Source organism: Physeter macrocephalus, chromosome 10 (genome assembly GCF_002837175.3).
Source record: "Physeter macrocephalus isolate SW-GA chromosome 10, ASM283717v5, whole genome shotgun sequence".
NCBI lineage: Eukaryota > Metazoa > Chordata > Mammalia > Artiodactyla > Physeteridae > Physeter > Physeter macrocephalus.
The window spans coordinates 72,891,737-72,915,192 of NC_041223.1; the positions used below are offsets into that span (position 1 = coordinate 72,891,737).

The window sequence follows — 23,456 nt, forward strand, 5'->3', positions numbered from 1 at the left end:
AAACATGTTTTCTGATGGTTTTGCTTGAGATAATGGTTTTGCTTGAGTTAAGATATTTACGAGTTAATATCAGAGGATCCCAGATTATTGGCTCCTGTTTCTGTGTAACAGAATCAGTTGCTAAAGCCTCCTTCCCCTCTGCTTCACCGTCCCTTCAATACTTAAGCCTCATTTCCTGACTAGCAGTTCATAAAAGAAAAATATCACCCCCCTAACCCTCACCCAGGCCACCCTCCTTTTCCTTCAAATTTATAGGTGTTTGTCTTAAAGTTTTAGTTATTGCACCTTTGTTTTAAGTTTATCAACCTGTTAAACCCAGCGAGTCCAAACCTTCAGAAATCTGCAAGCTGACGCTCAGTCTAACAATTGAGGTATCATTTGCTTTGCAGAGTCCTGAGGCTGTAACAGAGGAACCTCTGTGAAATGTGGAAAGGGAGACAAATATGGTGTTAAAAAACCCACTCCACCAAAACAACAAAAAGCCTTAACTAGATATGGTTTATAAGTTTTTTCAGGGTATATGAACGTCACTGGAGGTCCAGTAGGACTGGTAGGACCACCCTGTTCCACATTTGCGGTGACTGCATCGCTCTGGATGCTTTCTGTGCCTTCAGTCACTTGTATGGCGTCTAAGAGGGACTTGACCCTCTGCTAAATTTCACTCCAGAAATGCATTGAATTAAAATTACAGAGACTGCTTAATATAGTTTCTTATGGAGGAACAAACATTTTAAAATTTGTACACTAAAAGGTTCTTCTCTATTAAGCAACTGAGCCTTAAAAAAGAATTTTAAAAATTCTTTATATAGAACTTGGTTTGCTAGTATTAATCAGTGAATTATTAGAGAACTAATGAGATGCAGTTCCTTTAACACACAATTCTATTGTTACTTAGAGTATTTTATATTTTTACTTCTCTTGAGGGGAGAGATGATCTCAGGATGGTAGAACTGAAGAGGATCTTAGATATCTGTTAGTTTGCCAGGGCTGCCGTAACAAAGTACCACAGACTGGGTACTTGAAAAACAGAAATTTATTTGTCACAGTTCTGGAGGCTGGAAGTCCAAAATCAATGTGTTGGAAGCTTTGGTTTCTTGTGAGGCCTCTCTCCTTGGCGTGTAGATGGCTGCCTTCTCATTGCCTCACATGGTCTTTTCCCTGACTGTCTGGGTCCTAATTTCCTCTTCTTATAAGAATACCAGTCAGCTTGGGTTAGGTCCCACCTTAATGACCTCAATTTTATTTAATCACCTCTTTAAAGGCCCTATCTCCACATACAGTCACATATAAAATACCAGGGGTAGGGCTTCAACATATGAATTTTGAGGGGGACACAGCTCAGCCCATAACAGTATCATAGTCTCTTTATTTTGGACAAGAAGAAACTGAGACCCAGAGAGACAGAGTAAATTTTCCAAGGTCACACAGCTAATTATTGGCCCATCTGGCATCAGGATTGGATCTCAGACTTTGTAATTATTAGTGTCCTCTTGGCCAATGTTTAAACGAAAACAAATAGAAGCTAATAGAGAAGAATGTGAGGCCCCAGCATTGGGCAAAAAGTAAACATTCAGTAATATCTATTGAATGACTGACAGCCTTTCTTTAATTAGAAATAAGGACTTGTTACAGATTTGGTGGCTTTTTAAAGTGTGTGTAGGCAATTCATTGAAAAGAATAAGGAAAAGGAGAAACACTTGCAGAATCCATGGCAGAATATTTGGAAGGATTTAAGAGGAAGTAAATATTTTAAAAAGTCTTTCATTGATAAAGATGTATTCATTTTTGTGGCAAAGAGTAAAAATAATTTAAGGGATAAACTGAAGTAAAAAAAGAAATTATTCTATTGAACAGTAAAACCCTCTATTTCTTTAAAAATAGATTTCTTAAAAACAAAATAAGATGCCAGAAAGGAATTTCTGAAGGGGTGGTTTTATTTTGCTTCCTCAGACATGAGTTATGTTAGAAGATTACATGCTGTACATGTTTTATATTCAACAGTGTGTGCACATTCTAAAGATAGAAGCAAGACAAGGGCAGTTATTCCCAACAATATGAATAATAAATTCCTACTTACCCTGGAAAAGCTGTCTTCATAAGGACATTTACTTTGAGATAATTTTCCCTATTTTTAGTCATTTAGTGTACTATTAGATATGCCTTTTCTTTTTCCAAACTTCAATTTCCAGCCTCAGTCTAAGTCTGGAAAGTTATTAGAACTTATTTCTTTATATTCTTTTTACCTGTGGTTTAGGGAAAGACACATTTCCCAACTATTACTATTTTGATGGACCAAATTCATACATACCCTGAGTATTAGTGGGGATATATGTGAATTTTATATATATGGTCATATCTCTAGTAGAAATTGGTTAGAATAGACTTTTAGAGATGCTTACTCTTGCTTTAACAATCATTAGTAGGAATCAACAGAACAGAGTGATGGGAAGACCATGAGCTTAAGAAGCTGACCTGCCTGAGATCGAATCCTTGGCTGTGTGCTTAGGTAAATTATGAAACTCTGAACCATGGTTTTCTCACAGTATGATAAATAATTCCCTGAATTTAAATGAGGTAATATATGCAAAATATGGCTCTTAGTGGGCACTTAATACTTTTAATTTCCTTTCTTTTTCCATCAAGCTTATTTCCTATTCAAAGATAGAATTCTGGTGAACTACATGGGCACTTGGGAACAAGGTTCAAGTCTGATTGATATTACTTAATAAATTCGTTGGTTATTCCTGCTAATCTGAACCCACAGACATCCCTGTGAAATCCTCCAGAGGTCCTTTGGAAGATGGCATTAGTATAGCATTGACAGCTAAGGGAGCTAGAAATAAGCCAAAGGTCATAAATTGCCAAGCCTTTTACAAAGCCAAACATGATGGAAACTAAATGCCGTTTTGGGGGTGATTTGAAAAGCACATGGTTTGGAGTTATTTTGACGGATTAAGTATTTTTCCTGAATTATCTAGGTTAGAAGATTAAAACTTGATTATAAAATACCAAAATGTTTTTAGATATAGGAATAGTTGAGCATAAATCAAATACTCTGGGTTCCTGAGAAAATAATCAAGTGAACAAGTGATGTGGTATTCTTTTCTGTCTGATGTTGGAACTAAGAAACATTACAACAGTTTATTGTTCATAGAATAATATATTCTTACAGAATTGTTCTGGAATGCAGGCACTACCCAGAGCTGATTGGTGTTTGGCAACACACCAAAATAATGCCCATGATGAAGGAAAGTTACGAGAATGTAAACTTTTCCCCCAGTACCTTATGTCTTTTACTTCAAATCCAGATAGAGGTGGTTTCTTAACTCTTCTATGGTTGAAAGACATTCCAGGATAGAAGCTTTCTGGCAGAAAAAGTGACATGATTGTCTGAAGCAATGGGGCTTAACTTTTTGAGTCACAGACCCATTTAAACAAGCTTTGTGGAAACACTTAAAGTCTGCATGATAATATGAAGCCCCCCAAAATGGCTGTGAGGTGCCATTCCAGGTTCTTGGCAGTTATAGCCAGTCTCAATGAGACTTGCCATGTGATGGGAGAAATCCTAACCCTTGCCCCTGATCAGTTCTTTATCCCATTCTCAATAGCTATTCCTTAATTTACTCTTATTTTCCATAATTCTTGCCCAAATCCAGTCTCAGCAGGGATCTTTTTTCCTTTCACTAAAAAATTTTAAAATGCTATGCGCATGAACCATCTTAATATCATCCCCACTCTATCCTCACCCCTCTCTCTTTCCCTCCTTCCCTCCTTCTCAAATTCAACCGCCTGTGCTTCAGACTCCAGGTCCCTTCTATTTCTTCCATAACTTTGCTGGAAGATCTTCCCTTTTTCATGGTCTTTGACCTCTTCTTTTCTAGTGGCGATTTCTACCCCTCAAATAAGCACTCTTACCTCTGCCTGCACTTATGCTAAGAAAACTGGAAACAGGAAAGCCCTCTATGTATGCATTGTGGGAAGTATCAGAGGGAAAGGGTAACCAAAATGACCACAGGAGAGAAGAAAGGGGCAGGGGGTGCATTTGGATGGATATGAGAGGAATTTCCTGGCCACTTCCAAGAGCATGCCTGATCGTGCAGGCTGGCCCTGGGAGTGGAGTGAGCTAAGGACCGAGGGAAGGTGTTGCCAAAGTGAGACTCAGAATGAAGCCCTAGAAATGGGGGAATATGAGCACAGAAGAACATGAACAGCACGGAGGCCCTGCATGCCAGCCCACGAATAAGATTAAATATCTCTGGTTGTGGATGAGGTAGATAGATGGTGCAGATCAAAATCACCAGAAATTCTCCCGGTTTCTAGGCAGGTCATCCATGGATGATTTAAGATACGCTGTACAATATGACATTTTTTGGTGCACCAGACTTTTTGATGTGTCTTTGTGGTAAGAATTCTAATTCAGTATTTCAGATGTACCCAGGGGTACTGGGAGAGGGGTCAGACTAGGAGGAGGAGGGCTTGGAAGATGGGGAAAAAGAGCACATGGCTGAGGTCTATGAATAAGATCTTATGCAATTAATAACCAGAGGAAGTGAATGTCACAAATGCATGGATTGAGGGATGTTTGTCAAGTACATGGCTAAAACAAAGACCCATCCACTGACTCTAAAGCCCTGATTTACTTCTCAAAGAATTCTACAAAAAAACATTATGTACTCAGAAAGTCTTGAAGAAACAGATATCTCCTTATGCTTGTAGGATTATGTTTCATTAATTATCACAATTTGCCACTGAGGTAGGTCAGGATAAGAGTTTCTTTGTTCTTCATTTATATACGAGGAAATTGGTTGGAGCAGTAGAGTGGTTTAATCAAAGAGGGAAAGAGTAGAATTGAATCCCACTTACTTGTCTAGAGTTCTACTCATTGGAGTCCGGCTTCCCTGCTGCAGCCAAATTGTGTCATGCCATGATTTGACATCGTCTCTGGAGAACACAGAGGGACTGTGGGGGACCCTAGTGCTCTCCTCACCCATGGGAGCCCCGGGAGAAAGCAGCCCCACCTCATGGCTCTGCTGGCTATGGAAGACCAACCTCCTTCCCTTTGCCTTTTAAGGGGTACTTGGTGTTCTAGCTCTTTATAAGCGTCAATGAGACTTTGGTTATGGAGGGCTTATTAATACTGTTTTATGGATGTTTTAACGCATTTTCTTAGCTGGAAGCGAGTTTAGGAGCCAGTTTGAGAAGCTTGTAAATGAGAACTACAGGGAGTGGTCCTTCCCTAACAAATTCTGACCCATTGGCTTCTTAGTATCACATGAGTTTTTGTCATTTTCTGGGTGGACTTTTCTTCCTTGCTGAATCTGAGCCTTGTTAGCTTGCAGAAGAATAAATATGACAAGAGTGCCTATGGGAAATCATTGTTTGCACAGACTTTTGAAAGGCTTCGAGCCCTGAGTCATGTTCTAAGGGCATGCAGGTTGCCCTCATCCACTGTCGGGAGCCAGCACCTTGAGGGCAGGGGTTGTACCTGGATGGGCAAAAGCCCCCATCTCCAGAACAGCAGGGTCTGTGGGAGTGGAGCCCTTCACCCTCCCTTCCCAAGCCTGGAGGCCTGTGACTTAATTTTTCTTAAAAAAAAAACTATTCATTGTAGAACAGTTTTAGATTTATAGAAAAATTGCCAAGATAGTACAGAGAGTTCCCATATACCCTAGGCCCATTTATCCCTTTTATTCACATCTTACATGAGTAAGATGAGTACATATGTTTTCATGAATGGACCAATACTGACACATTATTAACGCTGTTAACTAAAGTGAGCAGCTTATTTAAATTTCCTTGCTTCTTCCCTAAATGTCCCTTTTCTGTTCCAGGATCCAAGGCTTCCCACATTACATTTAGTCATTTAGTTATCATGTGTCCTTAGGCTCCTTTTGGCTATGTGAACTTTTTGGGCTTTCCTTGTTTTTGATGACCTCGACAGTTTTGAGGAATACTGGTGAGGTGTTTTGAACACTGTTCCTCAATTAGGATTTGTCTGACACGATTCTCATGATTCCACTGTGGTTATGGGTGTTGGGGATAAAAACTGCAGAGGGGATGGGCCATCCTTGTCACATCATATCAAGGGTACATATTATCAGCATCACTGTTGATGTTGATCTTGATCACTTGGCTGAGGTCATGTTTCTCCACTGTAAAGTTACTTTCCCCCTGATACCAGTAGACCAGGGTTCTTGGCCTTCCCCAATCAATAGAAATTCGTAAGAGGCCAGTCAAGAAATTCAGGCAAGACTTTATAGGGGCCCCTGCCGCAGCAGGGGGGTGAGCTGTTTCCTTATATGGGGCGAGGGTAGGGGTGGGTCCAGGGGTCGGGCCAGAGGGGTGTCTTAGGTGGTTTGCCCACCCCTTTGGTGGTGCTGTGTGCAGGGGGCATGTGCAGTGTCCTGCTTTTTCTCCTGGCTCTTCAGAAGTGGCAGTTGGGTTTTGTTTGTTTGGGGTTTTTTTTGGTCATTCTGTATCTTATTGTCCAGAATTTACTCAAACTGCAGTGCACACAGTAATTTTTAGTCCTTTATAGTTTCCTTTTATTTTGTTGCTGGACCAGATGCTTGTCCAGGTCCAAGCACTACAGCAAAGGGTCCCAGATCCCAGGTCCCAGCCTATCTCAACCCTACCTTTCTATGCTGTCCTCTTGCAGGAAAGGAAGTCACTTCTTGCAGTCCATGTTTGAGAGGGGCATTATGCTCAATTTCCTTGAGGGTAGAGCGTCTATGTAAATTATTTGGAATTATTCTACATGGTATGTTTGATTTGTCTCTTCTTTCCCAATTATTTATCTATTTAGTCATTTATTTATATCACTATGGACTTGTGGACACTTACTTTATACTTTGAATTATAATCTAATACTACTTTATCTATTTTGTTGCTCAAGGTTCCCTAGCTTTGACTATTGAGAACTCTTTCAGTTGGTTCCCCTGTCCCTTTGACATGCCCCTGTTTTATGGGGTTAAAAGTTTTAAGTGTTTCCTTACTTTCTAGCACTACAAGATACTCCAGTCTCATGCTGTATATTTTGAGCTCTAGAATCAACCATTTCTCCAAGGAACCCTTGTTCCTTTTACTGAAGAATAGTATTAGAAACCATGATATGTGTCCTAGGTGTGCTGGTTGCTGTTGGAATGTCATTGCTGCACTCATATATATCAGGTGTGCTGATATATATGAGTGTATACTGACCCATGTATCTAGACACATCTATAGTCCCATAGGCAACCATCTGTTTCTATATGTAGATGTGAGTTTACACAAGTGTCAATAACTCTAGAGACAGGAACTGAAATTTGACATATGATAGTGGGTTTTCTCCTTTATTCTGGAAAGTTGTAGCTTTCTCCTTGTTTTAACCAGAGATTGGAGGGGCGGCAGATGGGTAGTGCAAGGAATGGGAAGAAATACAGATGGTCCATGGCAACATGAGAAGCAACAGAGGGAAATAGAGGCAGCTACGGTTAGTAGAAATAGAAGTATCAAGTAGAACATTCTGGGTGCATTTTGGTGTAGGCACAACAGTTTAATAGGCCTATTGTAGCCAACTAAAGAAAAGTGTCAAGAAAGAGAGTCAAAACTCCTACAGATGAGAACTGTTTAAAAGTCTGAGCTCTTAGAGAAATAATCAACAATGCCTATAACTCGGCAGAGTCACCAGCAGTCTTCATTGTGATCCTGGTCACTAAGAAAAGTTGTGGCGTGTTAACTCTATTTATCATGGTTGGGGGCACATAATATATTTTGGAAAGATTTCCATTAGAGTGGTTAAAAATTGTTTTGGTGCTTTAAGCATTATTAGATTTGAGTTTTCTGCCTTAGAGTCCACATTTGCTATGAACCCAGATTGCTAAATCCAAGGCCTCCCACTGAGCTTTCTAGAAGCCCAAATTTTGTAAAAAGTAAAGTTGCTTATATGAGGATTTGATTTTAATGAATTTCTGAACTGTGTCCCTTGAGCTGCAGTGTTACTCTGCCCCACTTTGCCTTGGTCGCTGGCCCTTGGCAGCCACAATTTCTGGTTAATCAGTCCCTCCATTCCCAGGCCTGGGGGAAGTCTGCCTTTTCTGAGATATTCACAGCCTGTTGCTAAATGAAGTCCAAGGAAGCTGCTCCCAGCTGGGTAGAAGGTCTGAATACTTTGGACCCTCAAAAGGTGGCTTCAAGGATCGGAGATGCATGTCATCCACACTAGCCACTTAATCCCCACCCTCCTCCCTTTCTGAACAGCCAGGTTTAGGGGCAGTGATGTTGAGAGGCAGAGAGAGGTTCTGTGTCTTTCCTTCTCTTCCTCTCCTTCCCCCTCCCCCTCCTTCCTTCCTCTTCTCCCCACTCTCTTATTTGTTCAACAAATATGTCTGGCCCCTTACCATGTCCCTGTCACTGTGCTGGCTCCGAGGAGGCCAGTGGAGTCATGGACTTTGATATCTTGGAGCCTTCACTCTATTTGGAAAACAGACATGAAACAGTGTACTCAGCTCCTCAATTATTCAGTTGTGTTAGGTGCCAGTAGAAATGAGATCTCACCTACTTGGTTGAGGTGGGTTGAGTCTTCTCTGCTGATTGAGATCTAAAGGATTCTGGTGTTCACTTCGACTAACTATAGTCCTGAGCTAAGCACTCTGCCTGTGCTGTCCTATCTAATTCTTCTACCAATACGTCACCTACTTGGCCATTCTTACCCTATTTTATCTTCATTTTACAGATGAGGATCCTGAGATTCAAAAGGCTAAGGAGCTTGCCCAAGGGCACAGAGCAATGAAGTGAATGTTTCAGGACTTGCTTGAGGTCAATCTGAATACAAAGCCTGTGCTCATTGCCACCTGGTGTCCTACCCACCTCCCTGCTCCGCAGGTCTCATCAAGGGAAAAGCAAGCCGGGGGTGGGGGGGGAAGTGATCAAATAATGAGTAAAAGTTTCCTATGGTCAACAATCTAGTCACTTAGATTGTTTCATTTCAGCAGGGGCCATCGAACAATATTTAGCTATAATTATTTTAAAAAGGCTGACCAAAGATTTTCCTCTTTGAGCCCCATAGGTACAGGATGATCCTTGTCTGAGCCTTTCAGGGATGGATTAGAACAGAGTAGTTATGACTCAGCCACCGCAGTTATCACACCACATAGAGTGTTCACTGAATGTATGTGATACATTAACGTTGGTTAATTTGTTTTCTTCGAGGCCTTTGAATCCTCCTCTCCATGCAGCTGCCACTGCCTTTTTTATTTCTGAAGCATTATCTCCGTCTTAGACCGAAGCAATGCAATCTTCACTGGTTTTTCTGCTCATCTCTTTTCAATCTATTTTCTGTTGCCTCTTCTGTTTAAAACCCTATAGAAAACCTCCACTGCTGACAGAATAGAATCCAACACAGCCTCCTCATGGCCTACGGAGACCTGCACTTTCTCCCTTCTCAGCTGCATCTCCCTCCACACCTTTGTTCTCCCCCCATGACCTAACCACTCTCAGAAGCCCCCCTCCCCTTTTGCCTGTTATCGTCTGCCTTTGCCCTTATTCTTGGCTGATCCTCCGTGCTTCCGCTCTGCGCAGGCGCTCCTTGGCAACCCATCCCCGCCTCTGTGGGCTGTTGCATATGGAACAGATCTCTGTTAGCATACAGTCAGCAGACCTTTTCTGTAAAGGGCCAGATAGCAACCTTTGACAGGATCTGGATCAGTGTGGCTAGAAAGCTTTGACCCTTCCATTGTTGGGCTGCCAAGGGTTAAAAGGAGCCTGAAGCCTTGGGCTGTGGGACCAGTTCTCCACCATTCTAGTGTCTGTAAATAAATAGTGTTAAAACGCAAGAGTAAGGTTATTAAATGTGGATTTTGCTTCGTACCTGCCACTTTCCGTGGAGAAATCTTAGTCACTGATGGGTTTGCTCCAGGGGGCGCTAAGGGTTTGCGTGAACAACCCTCAGCCTTTATGCAATTTAGGATTGGAAACTGCTATAGCCCAGCATTTACTGACACACAAGCGTTGGCCGGGCCTTATTCATTCAGCCCAAGGTACTGCAGGGGTGACCAGTTCCCTGCGGTGGGAGAGTTCATAGACTTTCTAAGTAAGGTCTTCTGAGTTGGGGGAGGCTATCTGGAAAATTCACTTACTCTGAGCATCTCTTTCCTTGACAAAGCCAGAAAACGAAGAAATTAGTGTGCTACCAGGGAAACACATCACCACTTGTTGGGTCTCTAAGATACACTTTTTCAAAGAACTTTTCAATGTTACAGACATCTTATTGAGCCAAAGAAATTACACAGTTATGTTAAGTAGCATTTGGGTATTGACTTTTGATTTGGTAGGAGAGGAAAATCATGGGCTCACAGGGCATTTAGAAATTTTTTCCCTTGTGTAAAATGGAACAGAGGAACATAGGATAGACACTTTGATTGGAAAAGGGAACAAATGACTTGCACGTAGCTGAATTGGATTGATTTTCCTTTTTACTGAATACTTTCCTCTATTTTGTGCTATTTCAGTTTGCTTCGCAATACCAGGTCCAACTCCTCCCATAGGATTTCATACCATGAAGAAAGGAAAAGTAAAGAGCCATTTCTGTAAGAATCCTCAAAACATAGTATGATAAACCTAATGCATAGATATATTTTCTCTGTTATTTTTGGTCCAAATGTGTAGATTTCCAAAATTCCATAAAGCTGAACATTGAAAAAAAAGATAGCAGACATTCCAACCTTTCAATTGCACTCAATAAATATTTGGTGAGAGCCTCTTTTGTGCCTCTAGGTATCATACTATAAACTAGGGATACAGTGATGACTGAATGTTTCCCCACTTTCCAGGGGCCCAGAGTCTGGTTGGGAGGTGCTCCAGTTGCCTGTTTTGGGGTAACAAACTGCCCTAGACTGAGTGACATAAAACAACAACCGTTTTATTTTGCTCACAGATTCTGTGGCTCAGAAAATCAGACCAGGCATGGTGGAGTAGACTTCTCTGTGCCCCACAATATCTGGGAACTCGACTGGGAACCTTCCAGTGGCTAGAAGAGACTTGAGTGGCTGAGGCTGGAATCATCCAGAGGTTTCCTTACTCCCATATGTGGTATCTGGGTTGGGATAACTCAAAGTGTAGGCTCAGCCGGAGCTGTCGATTGGAGCATCTACACGTGGCCTCTCCATGTGGTTTAGTTTCTCTAGCATGGAAGCTGCCCCCAAAAAGGAACATCTAAGAGGGGCATCCAAATAGAGAGCTTTCCAAGAGACCACGGTAGACGTTGAAAGAGCTCTTTTGAACTATCCTTGGAAGTCATGCACTGTTACTTCTTCCACATTCTGTGACTACAAGTAAGGCACAATGGACACCCCAAATTCAAGGGGAGAGGAATTGGACTTTACCTCTTGAAGGCAGAATAGCAAGGATACAGCAGAAGAGTATGGGAGATGTTGCTGCAATCACCTTTGGAAAATCTAGCCCACTGCAGAGTATTAGACATGTCAACATGTGATTATAATATACCATAGGAAATGTTTCAGTTACCTTGTTGGGAAATAACCCACTCCGTAACTTACTGCCTTGAAACAACAATTATCAGTTATCAGCTGGTGGGTCTGTGCCATATGGTGTTGAATGGGGTCACCCATTCGGCTGCATTGAACTAGGGACTTGGAATGCCCAAGATGGCTTCACTCTTGTCTGCTGCCTCAGCTGGGGTAGCTGGAATGGCTTGGGGGCTCCTTAGTTCTCTTCCACATGGTCTTGTGTCAAATAGCAAACTCGTCCATGCTTCTTTGTCTGGTGTCTGGCTTCTTTTAAGGCTTAGTCCCAGAGCTGGCACAGGGTTACTTCTACTGGATTCTAGTCAAGTCACAAGGCCAGCCAAAATTCAAGGAGTGCAAAATACACTGGAGGGGTGCAGTAGAGCTACAGCAGTGTGTGTATATATTCGGGCACGAGAACGTGGTGGATCTGGGGTAGAAAGAAATGTCAGGAGATCAGGCATGTTTGTGAAGGACTTTCTGGGTCCTGCTGAGGTATTTGGATCTCATTATATTGGGAATCTGAGCTGAGAGTTTTTAAAAGGAGGAAGCATAAGAGATGAACTGGAAGGAGGAGAGATTAGATGTAAGGAGAGCAGTTGTGATGATATTGTGACAGCTCAAATGAGGTCTAATCAAGATTTGTACCACCGACAGAAGGGAGAGGAACCTCCGTGAGGCAAGATATAGAGAAAATGCAAAACCATTTGTTCAGAGAAACTGGACCAGCAGGGACAGTGTTGTGTATAATCTGAGGGCCATCAGGAGGGTAACCTGCCAAAGTCCTCTTCTATTTATTGATATTATCATTCTGGAATTCTGCTGTTGTGGTTGGTACATTTGTATTAAGACTTGCCTGTTCCTGTAGTCCCCAGAACAAATCCTAGTGTCCATGACTTCATCAGAACTATTTCCTTGGAACAAAAAAAATTCAAAGTAGTATACAACCAGCATGGAGTTTTTAGAACTGCTGCCTTGGAAGCATTGACATTAATCTGAGCTTTATGGAAGCTAACTGGATACTAGAGGAGTTTCATTTCTACATAGGCTCAAACTTCTTACCACTGTACAGGTGTTTCCAGTAGAACAGACTAGCCATTCACCCATCCAATAAATATTTTTCAAGTGCCTACTACATGCAAAGCACTGTTCTTGGAGATGGATATGGCAGTGAGTAAAGTCAAGTTCTTGCCCTCATGGATGTTCTTTATATCCTAGTAACATGGATTTATCAAACCCAGAGCGGCTTTGAGAACTGGATATGGAGTTTTATCAGGCTGACCTGGTATAAATGATGTCCTCTCCTCAGTGGGATAGGTGTGTATTTTGTGATGTCTCAGACCATAGAGTTGGCTGCACTTACCACTCATCATTAACTTGGGTGATCACTTATCATTAACAAGGAAGTCATCCTAAGAGCCTGAGCACAGAAGTGACAGTATGTGGCCTCCCAGAGAAGGAAAGGGACATGCTCAATAGCTGGGACCCAAAGTTTTGTTTGCTTGTGCCTATTCAAAGTCTGACATCTGAGGAGTATGTTCATTCACATTGTGCATTTGTTTCCATCCCATTTGATTTATTTTTTAACACCCATTAACTGTCATGCCTTTGCCTCTGAAATGGGTCTCCGGTAATTACTTGACGGGAAGGATTTTGGCTGTGAGGGAATGTGTTTCCAATTGCTGCCTTTTCTAGTAGCATGCACAAGTGTAAAGCAGAAGCCTAGGGGCCACATGCCACAGAGAATTAGAGCAGTGCTGCTCGGGGCTGTATGTATGTATGTATTTTTTCAGTGTCTACAATCAATTTTAATTTATTATTATTACTATTATTATTTTTTTGCGGTACACGGGCCTCTCACTGTTGTGGCCTCTCCCATTGCGGAGCACAGGCTCCGGACGCGCAGGCTCAGCGGCCATTGCTCACGGGCCCAGCCGCTCCGCGGCATGTGGGATCTTCCCGGACCGGGACACGAACCCGTGTCCCCTGCATCGGCAGGCGGACTCTCAACAACTGCGCCACCAGGGAAGCCCCCAATTTTATTTTAATATCTAAATGCATACCGTTTAGAAAATATCAAGAAAAATTTATGTACAAGAGTTGACGCTATTGCATTTGGATAAAGCTGGCAAGTTCTTGCTACTAGCATAGCCCAGGAAACACCGAGGAAACGAATATATTGGAATAGATGTTCTGGTGTTTGGCCCACAGTTTAATAGCTCTCAGGGTTAACCTGAAATTGTCTATGTTTGGTACTAGATGTAAAATTTCATCAGTTACTCTGCAACCATTAAGACTTCTTATGCATCTTCTATCTAGATTTTTAAGCAGACTGTCATCTCTTAAGTCCAAGTGTTCTGGGATAGTCTGCCATGCTAATCTTGCAAACAAAATATCAATCTCTGTCCCAGCAAAACACAGTTTGATAACTGGTACAAATGCCTCCTCAGCAGCTCTTAAATCTTTTACTTCTTCCTGAAATTTCAACTTATCATAGAGTGAGGTGAAAAAGTCACTTCAATCAACATGTCTTGGTGCAACACACAACTCATCAATATCGGCACCTTTGTATGTACTCTTAATCCATAAGATCCAAATGTAAAAATTTTTCCCGCAACATTTTCAATTACAGACTGTGGAAGATTCTTGCTTTCAATGATTTCTTGTATCCACTCTTTTACCAGGTTATTTAATTTTCCCCAAATTAAAATTCTGTGCTGCAGTTCCTCTTCCTCTTCAAAAACCCCAAAAGGCTTCAGAGTCTCAGTTCTTTCCTGTGTAAGTCAGTCTCCTTGGGGGCTGCTAAGCTGATGGGAGAGGTAATGCCACAGTGCTTCTGTGGCAGCTGTGTTTGTTGTGATCCCTGTGTTGTAACTGGAAAAGGCATAGTCTCCTGCGCGGGCATTGTCCAGTCACTCCCGTGCTGCTGCTACCCTGGGCATGACTCACTGAGGCAGGAAGGAGGGGGGTGCCTGCCTCAGCCCTGGGTCCAACCCCACTCCTGCACCTTCTCCCACGGCTTTAAGTGCTTCTCCTCTGGGTTGTATAATATTTAGATGGGCACTTAGAGCAGTCCAAGTCTTGACATTAATAAAACTTGGAAGGGCTACATTACAAGGTAAATATCTCTCTGGGTAACCCTGAATTTCATCTATAGTAAACTTTCTGGTATTTGTCAGAATTGTATTAGCTGGCACTTGCATACAATTGTAGTTAAGTGATATTTCTTGCTAACCATGGTGACTATAAGGCCCAGAAATATTTTGAAAAACCTTTAACTGCCTCATCAAAGAACGGGGACGTTCTTTTAGAGTACTAAGTGTATTTTATGATAGTCTAAATTACTGATTCACATATGGAACACATATTAACCAGAGCATCTTCCTCGGCAACCAGGCAAGATAACTAATAATTTATGATAAATTTTTTCAAACTCAAATTTTTAACTTCCTTTTTTAGCCGACTTGCATTTTTTTTGGACCATGTTTTTGTTCAGTTATGTGCACAGCGCTCTCAATGACCTAAATGGTAAAAAATGGTCCACAGTTTATCTGAAATTCAAACAGCTGTTGTCTTTACATTTTTGTTAATATGTACTAATGTTTTCAAAGTAACATTGCTGCTGGAATGAGATTGTGCTTGTGCGTGTGTGCGTGTGTGTGTATTGTGTATGTGCACATGCACACACATCATTCTTCTCAGAGGCATTTTTGGCAGATAAGAACATGATCTGAGTAGCAGATATATGATCTCATTTTTTTTCCTGGGTAGTTTGCTATTTGGATTTAGGCTCAAAGGCTTAAGTGCTTTAGCCTATGATGATTTCATAGACACCAATGCCTAGAACTTCTAATCTGCACCCCTAAGCTATTTGGTAATTTTTAACTATACAAATTATGGAGCCTCTGTGAGCCCATTCTACTAAGATGGAAAGGAGTGTGATGCCTGTACTTTGGGAAGATGACTAGAACCTTTGAAGCATTTAATTCTTACTTTCAACATTTTGTTCCTCAACAAGGATATTTTGGAAGCAGTAGTAGCTGGAGTTTACTTTTGTTGGAATTTCCTCTACGTTCATTTTTGGTGGCAGTTTTTGATGAAAAAGACAACAAGGGTAACACTCTATGCATACCTATCTAAAAATGAGAAAGTGAGGATACTGCCTTTTAGCTGGAACCCTCAAGGCGTTATCTAACCACTGAAAACTTGATCTAAGTAAAAATGGGATTAAGAATAGCAGAGATCAGAGGTTGGCAAACCCTCACATCTGCTGTGTCATGTTGCCTTTTCCTATTCATTCATCCTAAAAATATTGGATGAACAGCTATAATGTGCCAGGCACTTTGTGTGTATGGGGATATATCAGTTAAAATAGATAAAGATCCCTGTTTTCATGAACTTTACTTTCTAGTAGGGGGAGATGGGCGATATAAAATAGACACGATAATTAAGTAAATTGTACGATACACTAGAAGGTGATAAATGTTTTTCAGAGATAGAAAAAGGAGAGCAGGATAAAGGAGATTCTGAAGCTTTGGAACTGGTGGGGGAGATTTGCAATTTTAGATAACCATATTAGGTCCTACTGAGGAGTTGGCATTTAACTGAACTAGTGAGACAGCTAGTCATACATAAATCTGGGAAAGGAATGTTCTAGGCAAGGAGACTGCCAGTGCAAATGCCCTTCCGCAGGAATGTGCTTGGAGTGTTGGAAGAACACAAGGAGTCCAGTGTGGCTGGAGATAGTAGGTGATGAGGTCATCGGCATCACTGGGGAGTCAGTCCTGTAGGACCTTCCTGGCTTTTGTAAGGCTCTCAGCTTTTTCTCTGGGAGGAGAGGGAGATCACTGGAGACTTTTGAGTGAATAAGTGGGATGATCTGTCTTATATTTTAAAGGAACTCCTCTGGTTGCCATGTTGAGACGAGACTGCAGTGGGTATATAAATTTCCTAGGTTTTCTGTAATAAAGTACCACAAACCAGGTAGCTTAAAACAGCAAAAAGTTATTCTTTCAGTTCTAGAGGCCAGAAGTTGAAAATCTAGGTGTTGGCAGGGTTACCCTCCCTCTGAAGTCTCTAGGGCAGAATTCTTTCTTCCCATTCCTGAGCTTCTGGTGGCTGCTACCAATCCTTGGTGTTCCTTGCTTGTAGCTGCATCACTCCAATCTCTGTCTGGTTGTCACATGGGCTTCTCTTCTATGTGTTCCTTTGTTTCTATGTGTTTTCTTCTTTCCTTATAAAGACACCAGTAGTTAGATTTAGGGCCTACCCTAATCCAGTATGACATCATCTTAATTTACATCTTAATTACTTTCGCCAAGATCTTAATTCCAAATAAGGCCATATTCACAGGTGCTGGGTATCAGAACTTGAACGTGTATTTTGGGGAGACACAATTCAACCCATTAAATGGGAGATAGAGGAGGGATACCAGATGGGAGACAGGAGCACAGATGATGAGGACCAGAGTGGGAACAGTGGGATAGTGAAAAGTAATCTAATTCCAAATGTGCTTTGAGGGTAGAGCTAATGATTCCCAGACAAACTGGCTATGAGAGAAAAAAATCATCAAGGATGATGGTATGATGTGAATGTTTGTGTCCCCCTAAAATTTATATGTTGAAATCCTAATGCCTAATGTGATGGTATTAGAAGGTGGGGCATTTGGGAGGTGCTTAGGTCATGAGGTTGGAGCCCTCATGAACGGTATTAGTGCCTTGTAACTGAGGGTCCAGGGAGATCCCTAGCCCCTTCTGCCAGACGAGGATGCAGTGAGAAGGCTTCAGCTATGAACCAGAAAGAGGACCCTACCCAACTATGCTGGCACCATGATCTTGGACTTCCAGCCTCCAGAAGTGTGAGCAATAAATTCCTGTTGTTTATAAGATACCCACTCTGTGGTATTTTGTTATAGCAGCCCAAATGGACTGAGATAAATGACACCAAGACTTCAGGCCTGAGCAACTGGAAGAAAGAAGTTGCAATCAGCTGAGATGGAAAGATTGGTTTTGGTAAAAAGATCAGGAGTTCAGTTTTGAATTTAATTTTGAGATGGCTTTTAGATGTCTAAGCAGAAGTGTCCTTGTGCAGTGTGGACTGTAATGAATCCATGTTACCTCTGATGTCACTTAGTAATCTATTAGCCACTGAAAATTCACAATTTGGGGACAAACTGCACAGGCAAACCATGGTTTCCATCATGGACAGGCCAAAACCAAAACTTCTTTTTATCCACTAGTTATCTTTTCTTCCAGCAAAACCTTCTAACTTTACTTGTTCTTCAAAAGCCCACATTATTGGGCCTGCTATCCCTGCCCAGTGACTCATGGAGTAGCATTTGTTCAAATGTCCTTATTGTTCAATAAGGAGCTCCTAAATCAGTTGTGGGGAATTACAGATGGACTCCTGGGCTAGAGTCACCAAGAATTGACAGTCAATGTAAAATGTATTTCTGTTCTCTCATCTGATCACCGTGGAAACTCCAATTCAATATTCTCTCCGAAACTTCTCTGTGCTCATATGTTCTCTTTCCTCTCAGTTTTCTTCATATAAACCAAAGCCTGGCACCACTGAGTGCTGGGTTAGCAAGTGAGGCATGGGAGCTGTGGGGCCGCCCCATAGCCATGAGGTAGCCCATTTCTGATGGGAAACTGCACTCCCTCTGGCAAACGGAGTCCCTTTTAGTAAACTAAATTCACTAAACACATTGTTAGAAAATGGACTTAAACTTGTAGAGTTAAATTTGGGTTTAAAAATCATACTTACACTTTTCACCATTTTTCCAGGAAATCTTTTTCTGGGAATTATGTACATTTATTTTACCAACATCTCTTACTTTTAGTCCAGGATAACACTGCACTTCAACTTGTAGTTTCCTGCATTCTTATTCTAAGCATTCTTAGTCCAAGTTTTTGAAACCAGTAGTCTTTGGTTCAATAGGTTCTCTTGTAAATATGTAGCGGTTACTATTACTGATGCTTACCAGTGATACCTTCAAATCATATCTTGAGTATGAGGGAGACTCGTAAGGTTGTAAATTGTTTCAACTGTTTTGCACCTTATTCAAAGATTATAATTTTAGAATTTTTTGAATAAGACATTGATATAAAAATCGTGGAATATTAATTTACTCAGCAAATGTTACTCAAAGTAGTGAGGATACATGAAGAACAATATGGATAAAAAATTCCTGTTCTTGCATAACCATCATTCTAGAGGGGAAGGCAGAAAATTAACAAACTATGTAAATAAAATAGTCTCTCAGATGGTGGTGATAGCTATAGAAAAAAATAAGGTAGTCATAATATATGGAGAATGTTGGGGGAAGATGGAATGTTGCAGTTGTAAATAGGGACACCAGAAACAAATGTTATGAAGAAGATACTTGAATAAAGACCTTGAAGAGGTATAAGAACAATGTAAATATGGGGGACAAGAGAGTCAAGCATCAGAACAAGTGCAAAGGCCCTGAGGCAGAAGAAGCCCTGACATGTTGAGAGAAGAGAAAGGAGGCCAGGTGGCTTACAGTGAAGAAAGTAAAAGAGACTTTAAAACAAAGACTCTTACAAGAGACAAAGAAGGACACTACATAATGATCAAGGGATCAACTCAAGAAGAAGATATAACAATTGTAAATATTTATGCATCCAAAGTAGGAGCACCTCAATACATAAGGTAAATACTAACAGCCATAAAAGGGGAAATCAACAGTAACAAAATCATAGTGGGGGTGTTAACACTCTTCTTTCACCAATGGACAGATCATCCAAATGGAAAATAAATAAGGAAACACAAGCTTTAAATGATACATTAAACAAGATGGACTTCATTAGATATACCTCAATACATAAGGTAAATACTAACAGCCATAAAAGGGGAAATCAACAGTAACAAAATCATAGTAGGGGGTGTTAACACTCTTCTTTCACCAATGGACAGATCATCCAAATGGAAAATAAAATAAGAAACAAAAGCCTTAAATTAAACAATAAACAAAATGGGATTCATTTGATATTTATAGGACATTCCATCGAAAAACAACAGAATACACATTCTTCTCAAGTGCTCATGGTATATTCCCCAAGTTAGATCATATCTTGGGGCAAATCAAGCCTTGGTAAATTTAAGAAAATTGAAATCATGTCAAGTATCTTTTCTGACCACAGCGCTATGAGGCTACATATCAATTACAGGAAAAAAAATCTGTAAAAAATACAAACACATTGAGGCTAAACAATACACTACTTAACCAAGAGATCGCTGAAGAAATTAAAGAGGAAATAAAATAATACCTAGAAACAAATGACAATGAAAACACGATGACCCGAAACCTATGGAATGCAGCAAAAGCATTTCTAAGAGGGACATTTATAGCAATACAACCCTACCTTAAGAAACAAGAAACATCTCAAATAAACAACCTTACAAGACTGAACCAAGAAGAAATAGAAAATATAAACTGACCAATCACAAGCACTGAAATTGAGACTCAGAAATAAAAGAAATTCAAATCAGAAAAGAAGAAGTAAAGCTGTCACTGTTTGCATATGACATGATACTATACATAGAGAATCCTAAAAATGCTACCAGAAAACTGCTAGAGCTAATCAATGAATTTGGTAAAGTAGCAGGACACAAAATTAATGCACAGAACTCTCTAGCATTCCTATACACTAATGATGAAAAATCTGAAAGTGAAATAAAGAAAACACTCCCATTTACCATTGCAACAAAAAGAATAAAATATCTAGGAATAAACCTACCTAAGGAGACAAAAGACCTGTATGCAGAAAATTATAAGACATTGATGAAAGAAATTAAAGATGATACAAATAGATGGAGAGATATACCATGTTCTTGGATTGGATGAATCAACATTTGTGAAAATGACTATACTATCCAAAGCAATCTACAGATTCAATGCAATCCCTATCAAACTACCAATGGCATTTTTCACAGAACCAGAACAACAAAGTTCACAATTTGTATGGAAACACAAAAGACCCTGAATAGCCAAAACAATTTTGAGAAAGAAAAATGGAGCTGGAGGAATGAGGGACCCTGATTCAGACTATACTACAAAGCTACAGTAATGAAGATAGTATGGTACTGGCACAAAAATCAATGGAACAAGATAGAAAGCCAAGAGATAAACCCACACACATATGGTCACCTTATCTTTAGAGATAAACCCATGCACATATGGTCACCTTATTTTTGTTAAATGAGTCAAGAATATACAATGGAGAAAAGACAGCCTCTTCAATAAGTGGTGCTGGGAAAACTGGACAGCTACATGTAAAAGGATGAAATTAGAACACTCCCTAACACCATACACAAAAATAAACTGAAAATGGATTAAAGACCTCTATGTAAGGCCAGACACTATCAAACTCTTAGAGGAAAACATAGGCAGAACACTGTATGACATAAATCACAGCAAGATCCTTTTTGACCCACCTCTTAGAGAAATGGAAATGAAAACAAAAATAAACAAATGGGACCTAATGAAACTTAAAAGCTTTTGCACAGAAAGGAAACCATAAAGAAGAGGAAAAGACAACCCTCAGAATGGGAGAAAATATTTGCAAATGAAGCAACTGACCAAGGATTAATCTCCAGAATTTACAAGCAGCTCATGCAGCTCAATATTCAAAAGCAAACAACCCAATCCAACAATGGGCAGAAGACCTAAATAGACATTTCTGCAAAGAAGATATACAGACAGCCAACAAACACATGAAAGAATACTCAACATCACTAGTCATTAGAGAAATGCAAATCAGAACTACAACGAAGTATCACCTCACACCAGTCGGAATGGCCATCATCAAAAAATCTACAAACAATAAAAGCTGGAGAGGGTGTGGGGAAAAGGGAACCCTATTATACTGTTGGTAGGAATGTAAATTGATACAGCCACTATGGAGAACAGTATGGAGGTTCCTTAGGAAACTAAAAATAGAACTACCATGTGACCCAGCAATCCCACTACTGGGCATAAACCCTGAGGAAACCATAATTCAAAAAGAGTCATGTACCACAATGTTCATTGCAGCTCTATTTACAATAACCAGGACATGGAAGCAACCTAAGTGTCCATCGACAGATGAATGGATAATGAAGATGTGGCACATATGTACAATGGAATATTACTCAGCCATAAAAAGAAACGAAATTGTGTTATTTGTAGTGAAGTGGATGGACCTAGAGTCTTTCATAGAGAGTGAAGTAAGTCAGAAGGAGAAAAACAAATACCGTATGCTAACACATATACATGGAATCTAAAAAAAAAAAGGTCATGAAAAACCTAGGGGCAAGATGGGAGTAAAGACACGGACCTACTAGAGAATGGACTTGAGGATACGGGGAGGGGGAAGCATAAGCTCAGACAAAGTGAGAGAGTGTCATGGACATATATACACTACCAAACGTAAAATACGTAGCTAGTGAGAAGCAGCCACATAGCGCAGGGAGATCAGCTCTGTGCTTTGTGACCACCTAGAAGTGTGGGATAGTGAGGGTGCAAGGGAGGGAGACGCAAGAGGGAAGAGATAAGGGGACATATTTATGTGTATAACTGATTCACTTTGTTATAAAGCAGAAACTAACACACCATTGTAATGCAATTATACTCTAATAAAGATGTTTAAAAAGAAAAAAAAGTAAAATCCCAATTTAATGTTATTTTTAAAAATTAAAAAAGTTAAATTTATCTATAGATCTCAAAAACTGTTTGCTGAATGAGAAAATGGAGTAATATGATTTTAATGCAAATAAAAATATCAATTTGCTAGAAAAAAAAGATTGCTTTGGCTATACGGGGTTCATCAGTGTCTTATAGTTTACTGCATACAGGTCTTTTGTCTCCTTAGGTAGGCTTATTCTTAGGTATTTTATTCTTTTTGTAGCAATCATAAATGGGAGGGTTTCCTTAATTTCTCTTTCAGATCTTTCATCATTAGTGTATAGGAATGCAAGAGACTTCTGTTCATTAATTTTGTATCCTGCTACTTCAACAAATTCATTGATTACCTCTAGTAGTTTTCTGGTAGAGACTTTAGGATTATCTATGTATAGTATCATGTCATCGGCAAACAGTGACAGCTTTATTTCTTCTTTTCTGATTTGGATTCATTTTATTTCTTTTTCTTCTCTGATTGCTGTGGCTAAAACTTCCCAAACTACGTTAAATAATAGTGGTGAGAGTGGGCAAACTTGTCTTGTTCCTGATTCTAGAGGAAATGGTTTCAGTTTTTCACCATTGATCACGATGTTGGCTGTGGGTTTGTCATATATAGCCTTTATTATGTTGAGGTAAGTTCCCTCTTTGCCTACTTTCTGGAGGGTTTTCATCATAAATGGGTATTGAATTTTGTAAAAAGCTTTTTCTGAATCTATAGAGATGATCATATGGTTTTTCTCCTCAATTTGTTAATATGGTGTGTCACATTGATTGATTTGCGTATATTGAAGAATCCTTGTATTCCTGGGATAAACCCTGCTTGATCATGGTGTATGATAGTTTTAATGTGCTGTTGGATTCTGTTTGCTAGTATTTTGTTGAGGATTTTTGCATCTATGTTCATCAGTGATATTGGCCTGTAGTTTTCTTTCTTTTGGACATCTTTGTCTGGTTTTGGTGTCAGGGTGATGGTGGTCTTGTAGAATGAGTTTGGGAGTGTTCCTCACTCTACTATTTTTTGGAAGAATTTGAGAAGGATAGGTGTTAGCTCTTCTCTAAATATTTGATAGAATTCGCCAGTGGAGCCATCTGGTCCTGGGCTTTTGTTTGTTGGAAGATTTTTAATCAGAGTCTCAATTTCAGTGCTTGTGATTGGTCAGTTTATATTTTCTATTTCTTCTTGGTTCAGTCTTGTAAGGTTGTACCTTTGTAAGAATTTGTCCATTTCTTCCAGGTTGTCCATTTTATTGGCATAGAGTTGTTTGTAGTAG

The 23,456-nt window shown here is 40.2% G+C and overlaps 1 pseudogene; it reads right to left on the minus strand.

Annotated features, from left to right (window-relative positions):
* Positions 1–13,545: 13,545 nt before the first annotated feature.
* Positions 13,546–14,388, minus strand: LOC102992509 (poly(A) polymerase alpha-like; annotated as a pseudogene).
* Positions 14,389–23,456: the final 9,068 nt, after the last annotated feature.